The 12,969-nt window shown below is 33.3% G+C and overlaps 1 protein-coding gene across 5 annotated transcripts in view; it reads right to left on the minus strand.

Moving 5' to 3' along the window:
* LOC115211787 (PH and SEC7 domain-containing protein) overlaps positions 1 to 12,969 on the minus strand; it is a 197,482-nt gene that overhangs the window by 112,647 nt on the left and 71,866 nt on the right. The window contains exon 2 of one of the 5 annotated variants that reach the window (XM_029780474.2): positions 6,841 to 6,940. The exons of the other annotated variants lie outside the window; for them this stretch is intronic. The gene's annotated coding sequence lies outside the window, so the exon portion shown is untranslated. The remainder of the gene's footprint in view (positions 1 to 6,840; positions 6,941 to 12,969) is intronic. 5 annotated transcript variants of the gene reach the window in all.

Genomic DNA, 12,969 nt, shown 5'->3' on the forward strand with positions numbered 1-12,969 from the left:
GGTAAGGGAACCTATCAACTACTTCTAATTTTTCTCCCTGGAATGTGGCGGAAGTTGGTCTCTGCAAATTTTCAGTGTTTATTGCACCTGAGCATCTGCCACATACAAAAACTATCTTCCCAGTTAGCCTTTCTTTGATATTGCTGCACCTCTTATGTAGCCATAGCTTACACTGGGTACATCTTATAAAGTTTCTACCTATGCCTTTTCTACAGATCAAGCAGGGCCATCTACCTGAAGGGATTTGTGGTTTGCCTGCCTTCCTACTTATTAGGACTTTGGTTTTAGCTAGGTTGACTCTAAGGCTCTTTGATTCTAATCCTTGCTTCCACACCTGAAACTCCTCCTATAGTTCTGATAGTGACTCAGCAATTAGAGTAAGGTTGTCAGCATAGAGGAGCTCCTAGGGTCATCCTGTCTTGAATTCCTCTGTTATTGCCTGGAGGACTGATAAATAAGAAGGGGCTGAGGACTGAACCTTGGGGGACCCCTACCTCTACCAGAAATTCTGCACTATACTCATTACCAACTCTCACCTTACTAACAGTGTCCCTGTACTGGCTTGCACAGCTCTCACTAACAATTCATCTATCCCTAGTTTCCTCATTGACCACCAGATAAGGGATCGGGGGACCCTGTCAAAGGCTTTCTCCATGTCAAAGAAAGCCAGGTACAGAAGTTTACCTTTGGCTAGGTATTTCTCCTGTAGTTGTCTTACCAGAAATATAGCATCAGTGGTGCTTTTCCCTGGCATGAACCCAAACTGCATCTCATCTAAACTGACTCTCTCCCTAATTAGTTGGGCTATGACCCTCTCCATGACCTTCATTACCTGATCCAACAACTTGATACCTCTGTAATTATTTGTATCTAAAGCATCACCTTTACCTTTGTAGCAGTTGACAATTATGCTGCTACACCAGTCAATGGGTATGACTCCTTCGTGTATCACCTGGTTAACTATACACGTGACTAGGCTATAGCTGACACTGCCAGATATTTTCAGCATCTCTGCAGTAATTCCTGATGGGCCGGGGGCTCTCCCTGTCTTTATACTCTTAATTGCTGTATCTACCAAGGTACTGTTAACTCAGATAGCTGGTCCCTCTGTTGGGTCAACATTCAGCAGATACTCTTTCTCCCATTGATTTTCTTTATTGAGCAACCACATTCGGCAGAGAGAGAGGGGGGGGGCGAGAAGGAGAGTTAAGTAAATTTCTTATCTAAATAACAGAAAAGTCTTCACAAACAAATGCAAAAGGCTTTATGAAACAGAAAGGTTTTATACTCACTGGAAAATAATCTTTCTTTCTTTGCATATGTAAACTGAACAATTACCTAAAACTATCGTATATCTTTAACATTCCTAATGACAAGGGTAACACACAATTTTAAGTCTGTTGAAACTTATTTGAACAGGTTTGCAGTTGAATCATTTGAGATCTCTCAACACAGCTATTTTATATTATATCATATTATCTTTTTCCTTTCCTTCTATTAATTAAAAAATATATCCACTTACACAAACTAACACTATTGTTTTATCATACCTACTTATGCTTGCTATGAAGATTACAATAACTCAGCAGACCTATCTAAAAGAAATATGGAAAATTAGATACTAAACTTGACATGTAGCAAAATAAAGTACAATCTAATATTAAATGAAGCAGTTAGCATCAAAGATATGGCAATTAATAGTTTGGAAGAATTACAATATTTATAAAATAATTTACCCTAGTTTCAATGTATCCATCTAAAACTGAAAATACCAAGCAAAGTTGTCTGTTCTATCTCTGGGATAGAGAGATTTGTGCCAGACTGTTATACTACACCAGGAATTGTTAAGCTTCTCTCTGATCAATCTTTTATTAATTCGTTTCACTTTACTTCTCACCACATATGCTCCTCAGAAACATTACATTGATTCCTCCGATTGTTTTGGGGTCATTCACATGCAGTCTAGACCATGTCACATTAGACTCATACTGCTTCTATGAACAGATACCATGAAAAAATTTTCCAATGGAAACAATAACGCTTGAGATATACATTAGATGTATTGTCTCCCACAATAATGCTTAAGATATACTCATATTACATAAGAAATATCCATATACTTCTATGTCATTCAAGGATTTTAATCTACTATATTCAGCCTCATTACATTGTCTAGCTTTTGTTTTTATCTACTATGGGGGTTTTCAACCCCCATAGGGGTTGAAAACCAGTTAACTGAACACAATAGAGGTGACTGAAACAAAAAGAAATACCACATGGTATCTTCATTCAATGTACCAATTCTGCCATCCCATATCTATCAATCTATACATACAAATATACACATCTGACAAGTTCTATGGATTCCCTCAACCAAATTTCACTCTTTAGTCAAGGAAATAATACAACAGGTCTGCAAAGTGATTTTAATCACACAGGTATTCCAGCACAAATAGAAACTTTCTGAAAGTCATTGATTAAAGTGATATTAATAATTCTGGCTAACTTTTCAAATAAAAAATTATCCTATGAGAAGTAATAAGACATAAAATGCAATGTCCAAAAGATCAGGTGTGATGAATTTGCAGTTGTTAACTTCAATGTTACATTTGAAACATCAGTTTCATTAACATCAAAATATTTCTCCACAACATATATGATTATACTACTTTCAATTTTTACCAAACTAAATATAATTAATAATATAAAATACAAGTATCATCCAGTGAAAATTAAATGCATAGCCAATGACATTTGAACTGTGATGAAAAAAATAATCTAAATGCTTTTTTCAGGTGTATCAACTTGTATACAGGCACATGTGTGTGAGAGAGAGAGGGAGGGGGGAGAGTATTTAATATTCATTTTTTCTCAAGCTGCCATGGGTTGATCATGTCTGCAATGCAGTACATTTCTATGTATCCCAATTCTACATCATTTTACAACTTTGATCTAAATTATATATTTTCTCTTTTATACAGAAAGAAATTTGGGCTGTTCCTTTGGTAAGAGGAAAATACTATCAAAAGCTTTAGCTTCCTTTCTAATTTCTTGGTCATTAAACATCAGTAAACACCAGATAAAAATTATTATCGCACACATAGATATAAACATTTATGGGTAATAAATACTGAAAACAAATTCAAGTAAATATAACTTTTGTCAGTGAAGAAATGTTGACATAGCTTCATTATTGAAAACTTTCAATGCCTAAATTTGATACAACTTCACTAGAATTACACACTGACATATTTGAAGTAGTGTCACATTGGCTGTTATAAGCACAATGCTTTGACTATGTTCTCTTCAGTTTTCATATTCAATATGATTCTCAGAATTTTGAATTGAAACTTTTCGTGAATTTATGTTCTCATTCTGCTGTCCATACCATAAAAAATGGCTCTAATGGAATAGTGAATGTAAATGTAGTAATTTAGCTAGTGGGTGTGAGTTAGTACATACCTTCTAGTTCGAGAAGAACAAGTTAGCAAACAAAATCACAAGTAGAATGATAAGAAATAGAATATCCTTGGTGCAGACAATAGAAAGAGAACAATTTATCACTGCAGATTTTAATAGAGGTTTCAATTTGAAATTCTGAGAAAATTATTGAATGTGACAGCGACCTGAAGAAGTACAATAGCTGAAACATGACTATAACTACTATAAGAACACCAGTCTGAATTTCTCAAAGTATAATAATATCAAACAATGTCTAAAAAAAATGAGAAATCACAAATATCCACTCTTGTCTAATTTTAAAAACCTAGCTTTACTCATAACTTCTTCCAAGAAAAATTTATATCGTTATTTTATACATAGTTTATGTTACATAAAATGGTCCAAGAAAACTGTTAAAACAGGACTGCTTCATAAATATAAGTGAGAGACTTCTTATGCACTAGCCAGAAAAAAAATATATAATATTCTATCAGAAAAGATCACATATACAAACTTTTTAGTACTTTATTTAAGGCATAAAAGAGTTTCAATCTTTTTCAGTAATTTAAATATATCCAAACTATAGTGTCAATATGGTAATTTGTTACATCATGAACCATATTAATTGTTAAAAAAATAAACAGAAATATACCAGCTGTAAAGCTAAAAATTAGCAAAATACATTTGAATTTTAACATTGTTTCTAGTATGAAAATTAATAACAAAATGCGAAAATGAAGTTAAATTTTAAAGTTGCCTAGAATGAACTTCAAAAGTAAATCATCTAAAATATCATATCCAAGATATTTTATCAGAACTATACCACTTAGTATTGAATTGTTTTTGTTGTCATCATGATAACAATCTCTCCAGTCATTCAATACCTCTAATTGTTCTTTCAGTTCCATTGCACGGAATCTGTCACAAATCCAATGAATGTATCATACTCAGCAAATTCATCCCTTAGCATTCCATTGTCATAAAATGGTTCATTAACACAGTGCAACACTTATCTTTGTATTTGTCTAAATAGATAACAATTCCAAATTATTTCACTATGCTAGAATATATTATTGGCTGAACATTGGTAGTCAACGTTGAATAATTGGGTTTTAGTTGTCAATGTTTGTTGCATTAGAACATTAGAATAATGTAAAGTGTTCGCTTTTGGTCTTAGATTTCACATAACTCTTGGACCCAACTTGTTTTACAATTCTTATTTATTCCCTACCATATGTATTTTAGAACTTGTTTTATTATATTCAGTTCTGAAAATTGCTTCCCAGTTGTTATCATAAACTGAATTTTAAAAATAGAATAAACTGGAGAAGCCTGAGAATTTTTTTTTTAACATCAAATGTAAATTCATCAATTATCAAAGTGACCGTCCTAACCCCCCATTTTCATATAGGTTTCAGTAACTTTTTTAACCACATAATAAAAAATCATTTTAAAATTAACTATCCAAAGTAAAAGCATTTTCAAAGTAGTCTAACATAACTTTATACAAGCAACAAATCCAATATCCTTCAGAAAACTCAATCTTTGTATTATGAGTTTCCTGATACAATAAGAGAAACCACTTTCTTTATCTTACAAAGAAAGTATTCCCTTATGAAGTTATTTACAAGAACACCAGAAAGGATCGCCATGCAATTCACTTCTTGTAATAAAATTCCAATCAATCTCCTATGAATATCATCCAGTTTTAAATCTGGCAATATTTTCTTCTATTTGGTTCTTCATGTCGTCTAAATAAAGCAGAGAGCAAAGAAAGATAAAAGCTGTAGATGTTGTTTAGTTCCAGGTCAGCTCCTAATTGGACAGACCTTTAATCTAAGTCATTCCAGCCATCACCATCTCATCTATGTACAAGGAACGCAGAACCACATTATGTCATGCATCATTTTTTTACTATGATGGTCTGGGTCAGATTTGATTACTATTTCTTGTAGGTTGAGTGACTATAGTTTTCTTCACTGGTTTACAACAGGTAAGTATCTACAAATGGTGTAACCCTACATTCTAAATTCAGTCAGATTTTTATTAGATAAAAATTAAAGAGAAATTACAATATATCTCAAAGAGCATGAAAATCCTCCCCAATTTTCACACAAACAAAAGTAAAAATATTTCAAAACTAAAATACAAGTAAATAACCCTGACACCACCAACCAAACAAGTTCTAACTACATTTTTTCAAATTGCCTTAGACAGCTATTATCTATTGGAGCAATAGTTATCTTTTATACAATAGCATATATCAGTTTATATTAAATATGATACTGTCCATGGATGTGCAAAATATAGGATTGGCAGCTTAATTATTAAATTTGAACTATGCTTCTAAAATACAGTGTAAATCTGCAATAAAATCTGAAATGAATAACAATGAGTTCTTCACAGCTCTGTCTCATTATGCCAATAGAATAAATCAATGTGTGCTAAGAATCTTATTTCAAAAGAAAGAACACTTAAGACAGTTGCATTGACATGGCCTGATAAAGGATTGAGGACGTATGTACGCTTGTATAGAGTTGCTACACAAAAGAAAAAAATTGTCCACAAAAGACCTCAATAAGTATATATAAAGATATGTCTGTTCTATGTTTGAATTTAACAGATCTGTACTTAGTCCCTGACAGTTCATTTTGAAACTGATATCAGCTAACAATAATTGTAAAACTAAAGAGCTGATTGGCAGATTATTACATACCATAATAAAGTCATTTTAGAGAGTAGCTAAATTGCAGACAGGAACTCAATATTTATTCATTTGAAGCAAGAAAGAGAATGTATTCTTCAAATTAAAAAAATTGTGAAACCAAGGAAAAGACTTAAATACCTTTAAAATATTTTGGAGAATAATGAACATAAAAGAGCATAGTATTGTTAATTTCTATAACAAAGAACATATGTTAGTTTTATTGAGAAAGTCAAAATAACACATTAATAATAAAAGAAAAAAAATGTAAGAAATCCTTCAATCACAGAAAATACAATCAACAGCTGATTTATGTTAAGACTAGTTGAAAAAAGAATGTTTAAAATACTTTTTAAAGACTGCTTTGCCAAAACAGAAATTTGGTAAAATTAATTCCATATAGATATACATCTTAAAAAGCAAATTTTAAGATTGTATAGTGCAAAAGGTAGTTACAAAATATGAGGAAAATAAAATATATTCATACATTTTTTAACTCTGGATACAAATTATTAATAGGGTTAGCTTATCTCCATAAGGAAAATGGGTCAGTGTTGAACAGCAAAACAGATTCTATTAAGAGTCTAAGAAATGTTTAAAGGTCACAAAAGTGAGAAGTGCAGCACAAAAAAAAGGGGGGGATTGGCATAAGGTGTTCACAGTACCATACACAGGCTCAATGATAAAAGTAATACCTTTACATTGTAGCAGGAACAGCCACCTGAGTGAAAAATGGCTGTCCTATATTGAAAAGTACAAAGTATTAGCTTGTCATCCATGGCTGCCAACCTTCACCTACAAGTACATGAAGGAGATATAATAAAGATGCCAAGTGAACTACAAGGATACTAAAATGTTTAAACAAACTATTGATAAAGAAAAATAGAATAATAATGATATTAATGATAACTAAATAAAATAGTTTCTCTGCTAATGAATATGAGTGGGTGAGTCTTCAACAAAGAAGCTTCACATCATGCCAATCTGATAGCATTTTATCTTATATATATATATATTATATATATATATATATATATATATATATATATATATATATATATATATTATATATATATATATATGTATGTATATACTGCCTACCAGTTTAAATGCATTTAGGCACATTCTGCAGCACTATTTCATTAATATATTTTCACCTACTCAAATTACACAGGGAATTTCTATGCAGTCTGTTGACCTAGAAAGAACAACCAAATCTCCCACAAACACACTACCATCTTAAAAAGACACATTCAATAATGTAGTTTGTTTTTAAATTTAAAAAAAAAGTGATGATAAAGCTGATCTGGAGCTGGACATGGACATGATACTTGGGAGGAATAGTATTATGGAATAACAAAATTTATATTTGAAAACAAATGTTACCAAGAAAAATTACTTATTCCAAAGTTTTCATTTATCTCATAACATTAGTGCAGATTATTACTGCAACAGGATCTTTATCTTTTGACCTACAGATTTAAAAAATAATTTTTTGTAACTGAACACTTTCAAACTTCAGACACTGGTAAAATGTGTCATACAAAACATCTTTTACTCTTAGCATTTTTGAGAAAAACTTATATTTACAAAGTTATTTCACGTTAAAACTGTCCTATTTCGGTAATTTCAACCAATCAATGACGTGTATTCAGCTGAATAAAATTACTGCTGTTGTTTGTCAACAAGAACTTCCGGCGGTGTATATTTCATTTGTCACTGTTATTTATGACAACCCTAACACCTTAAAACCAGTACAAATGCACGAACAATGTCATAAATAACAGTGACAAATGAAAAATACACCGCCAATAGCTGTTGTTAACAAACGGCAGTAATTTTATTCAGCTGAATACACGTCACTGATTGGTTGAAATTATCGAAATACGAGAACTTTAACATGAAATAACTTCGTAAATATAAACTTTTCTCAAAAACGCTAAGAGTAAAAGATGTTTTATATGACACATTCTACCAGTGTCCGAAGTTTGAAAGTATTTAGTTACAAAAAATTATTTTTTAAATCTGTAGGTCAAAAGGTAGAAGATAACTACCCCCAACCTTCACATTTTACAAACACAAAATGACCATTCAAAGATCACATACTCTTTATACTTGGAACTATGAAACTTTCAGGAATCCAAGAGAGTGCCCAAATATTCTGTATGTAGAATATTTGAATTTCATCAGTTTACCTTTTTTAAAAGCTGTTAAGATCATTTTCATAAAAATAGAGAAAAAAGAAGTATTTTTATAGAATCAATTAAAGTGAGATGAAGTAAATGGACTTAGAAGAGGGACTAAATTATAAGACGCTCTGAAGATTAATATGAAGTGGCCAGACATCTCTCTATATATAAAAGGCAGTTTGTCTGTTTGTGTGTCTGTCAGGTTGTACCCTCACCCTGACCACGGCTTTCAACTGATTCTGATGAAACTTGACACACACATAGCCCAATGTCATAATTCAAAATTAACGCAGCGAAAATTTTGAAAAGTTCCTCCAGTTCTGAAAAAAATCGATAAATTTGACGTGGGGTCGAAAATCTAAGTTTATCATATGCAACACATTTTCCGCTGTAGTTTTTGCAACTTGCAATCGATTTTCACCAGACTCACGGTGAAGTTTAATATTACCCTAAGAAACTTAATTCTGACGTTAGTTTTCCATGCAATACCTTACTATCAGAAAAAAAATCGATAAAATCATGTCATTTGGGGAAATCGCAATTTTCGACAATATCTTTAACAAATTGGCAGGAATTTTTTTTTGAAATTCACAGCGAGCATCATGTCTACTCCAAGGAGCTATATGGCCCTTTTGATTCCAACAGGATACGTTATTACTGGAAAAAATCGGTTAATTACATCAAATGTGGCACACATAGCAAACCGATTTTTCTGCGATAGTTTAAGAACTGGGTTGGGTGTGCTAAACAAAACCAGAAAATGCACTTTGACTGTCATAGATTTTCTTCATGCATGCAAAGGAACGGTGCCTTGAATGCCTTAATGCCTTTTAGGCTTCATTTTACAAAATATCGGTTCAATGAGTACAAAAGAGGGTAAAAAGGTAAAGGGCATTGCTTATCGACAAAGTTTCTTACATACCCGGGCAACGCCGGGCTATGCTGCTAGTAGTAAGTAGAAAAACATCAGCTAGGCATTTGATAAATTTCTGACAAGTGGATAAGGAACATCAGATGATTTGAGACCAGCCAATGGCTAGAGAGGGTAAACTGCTTGAATGATACAAAAGTGATATTAAGTTCTCTTACTAAAGAAGATCCCCCAGAAGTGACTCTATAGAAGCCATACTGGTAGTCAATGGCTGTTTCCAATACTTAAGATGTAGGAATTAAAAGTGACAGGTCGGGAATTGGTGGAATCAGAAAAGTTACCTTCTTTGAGAAGTACGAATTATATATTTCCATAAATTATGATATCCAAATCGAAGAGTCTGACAAAGATAGGAGTTAGTTTAGGAGTGTGCCGCTTGAAAGGGTTGGGTCACCAAGAAACCAGTTGTATTGTTGAATTATAGTAACTGAATAAATTTTGCTTTCAGTGGTGGGGTAAACAAGTTCAAGAAAAGAAATTGGGGGGGGGGGGGGTTGCAAGCATGTGCACACACACACATGCATGTAGGCACATATTCAGAGCTGCCTGGGTATACATTATTTACATTCAACGGATATTTGTCCTCATCTTGTTTTTGTTAACATGTTTCGACTGATATACCCTCAAGCATTCTTCAGGTGTCTTGGGGAAATTTTGAACCTGGGTTCTCATTCCTAAGGTATTTTTCGATGTTGTTATTATTATTATTGTTCAAGCTACTGCTTGGAATCAAACTCAGAATCTTGGGGTTAGTAGCCCGCTCTCTTAACCACTACGACATATGCCCGTGGGTAATTATGGAGTGAATTTTAGGGCTTATAAATCTAATATTTTCCTATCCTTCCTTAATACTGGTTCCCATATGCTGCTCATATCTGCACTCGGTCTGCTTAGGAGGTTGTTGTGTCCTAGCATAGGTGCTGCTTCTTTTAGTTTTCATATTTTCCAGTGGTGTTCTCTGTCTATTATTTTCACTTCATCCCACAGGGGGAAGTGGTCTCCATTTTTCCATACATGATCAGCTATACCCGATTTATCAATATCTCTTTGTGTCACAGCTTTGCAATGTTTGTCAATGTTAAACGTTGTGTTCAATAACATTAAATGTTGTGTTAACAACAAACAAGATAAGGACAAATATCCGTCGAATGTAAATAATGTACATAATTCCTCATCTCTTAAATATAGAACTGCCTGGATATGTTAGTGCATGTCCAGTGTCAGATTGGGAAGAAATTAGCAACAAAGTTTGCAGCTTTATTTGCAGAGATCTTGCTTGCAAAAACATCTTGGTTGGATCTTCAAAGTTAGTAAACATGTTCTTACATAGCACAAGAAAGCCAAGTTGTAATTTAACTGAGAAGGTGAGTGTCTGCATAGCAATAGGGAGGGGGAGGTTACCTCAAGGCTGATGATGACAAGCATTTTATTCATTGTGTTGTAACACTGTTCTTTACCTGTAGAGCAGACTTGAAAGTAATAGGCTTAAATTGTGAAAGACGTTAAAAGACAGACCTAAGAGAAGATCCAATTAACTTTCTTGAGTGAGGAAGAGATGAAGTACATTTTCCTCAAAAAAACAGTCAGCAAAGAATTGATGGAGTTGGTTTCAATAACAGGTGGTAGAGGTAGTATGAGAGTTAAGGAGTAGGTTACTTTGATTAGGCATGGATTAGAAAATCTGATTGGGACAGAATGATGGTTGAATTTGTGACTGTTGTTTAACAGGTATTATCTAATGGCATGACCTCACTTAATGATGCTGACAGAAAAGCATGACTTCTTCACTGAGTTTCTAAACTGTCTTTAGTATTTTCCCCATAGTATGGCAGATTAACATGGACCCAGTTTCTCTTGCTTTTTCTTGTTTCTCCTTTCTCTTACTTCCTTACTTTTTGTTTCATTTCCTTGCTTTACTAGTACTACCTTACATCACTCTTCACTATCTATCACATTTCACTTGGTTGTCAATGCCATGTGGTCTGGTTGGTGTCGTAAGCAGAAATTCCATAATCATTTGACTCTCTGAATCCACATCTTATACTACAAATATGTGTGTGTGTGTGTGTTTCATGATCATCATCATTTAACTTCTGTTGTCCATGCTGGCATGGGTTGGTGGTTTTGACCAGAACTGGCCAACTGGAAGGCTGCACCAGACTCCAGTCTGATTTGACAATTTCTACAGTTTGATGCCCTTCCTAATGCCAACCACTTCGAAAGTGTAATGGGTACTTTTACATGTCAACTCCAAATTTGAGTTAATTTGGAGTCAAGTTACACCTTAACTCCAAATTACCACTCCCATCCAATAGAAAGAGATTCTGCAACATTATCTGATTTACAGATTTCTTCTCTTTAAATACTAAGTCTAACATTGCTAAAAATTTCATAGCATTAATAAACATTTCTTCTCAACCACCAATAAGCATTAATAAACATTTCTACTCAACAACCAATGCCAAGAACTATTTCAATAGAAATAATGCATGCCCTACTTAGTCATGTAATGCTGAAATGATTATCTACGAGAGAGAAATCACCTCCACCAAATCACACTCAAACATTATGCTTAAACACTATGTAGGTAATATAGGAGGTATACTTTAACCAGACTTCTTTCTTCAGAAATAAAGGAATTATTGCGTCTGGTATTTGAAAGAACATGCTACTACATTTGAAATCAAGTAGATACATCCTTGAGAGACCGAGACCAAGACCATATAAAAAAAAATGGCACAAAATGTTGAGGGTTATACATAACTGGAACGAGCCTCATACTCAATAAATCCACAGACTTTCAAAATGTCAAATTAAATCTTTACCAAATGTCACTACTAAGTATCTACTAAAAGATTGGAAGATTATATCAAAGCTTGATTGAAAGAATCAATACTTAACTATTTACCAAGAGCAGTGGTACTCTCTATTTTCAATTTTATCCCAAAATGAAATTTCCAATCTCTATACACCATCAATCCTTTGCCAGTAAAGCAAGATATTTAATATACTCATCAATATTTTCATGATTTCAACTTAACTTTTCCAAATTTACTACTACAAAGTTTACTTTTAATTAACTCAAATAACTTATCCCGAGTAATATATGTAATGAGTTATGTTCTTTACCATATAAATCATATATGTAGCTGATATTAGAGCTAGACACTGAGGTATTTTGATTGACCGATGACTTTGCAGCACTCCTATGTATACTACCAAGTCATAATGTGTTATCACATATAGACTTTATCATTTAATACATTTCATTTTCCTATATGTATTAAATTTTCTGTTGTGTTATTGCTTTTTTATGCAAGCACCCGTAGCATAATGTAAATACACACACGCACCCAGCAGATTGTACAATGTTTGTGTACTAAGTGTGATGTAGTGGTAAGGGTGCCTTGAATGTAGAAGTGAAGGCAGTAAAGGGGTGAAGCAAGCATGCTATGTAGAATGTGTAATGCTAGTGTGCATGAATGATGGAGAACCAGTGAACCAAGAGGAAAAAAACTAGATATAAGAAGAACCAGACATATGTAAGAGAGAAGACTGAGCTGATATGGACAGTTGATGCACGAGTTGGATAAAGAAGTGCCAAGCTTTCAAAGTGGATGGAACCTGTAAAAAATGGGAGAGCTAGGAAAACATAAGCCAAAATGAAGACTGACCTCAAACAGCTAAATCTCATGTACTGAAAA

This window comes from Octopus sinensis, linkage group LG5, assembly GCF_006345805.1.
Source record: "Octopus sinensis linkage group LG5, ASM634580v1, whole genome shotgun sequence".
Taxonomy (NCBI): Eukaryota; Metazoa; Mollusca; class Cephalopoda; order Octopoda; family Octopodidae; genus Octopus; species Octopus sinensis.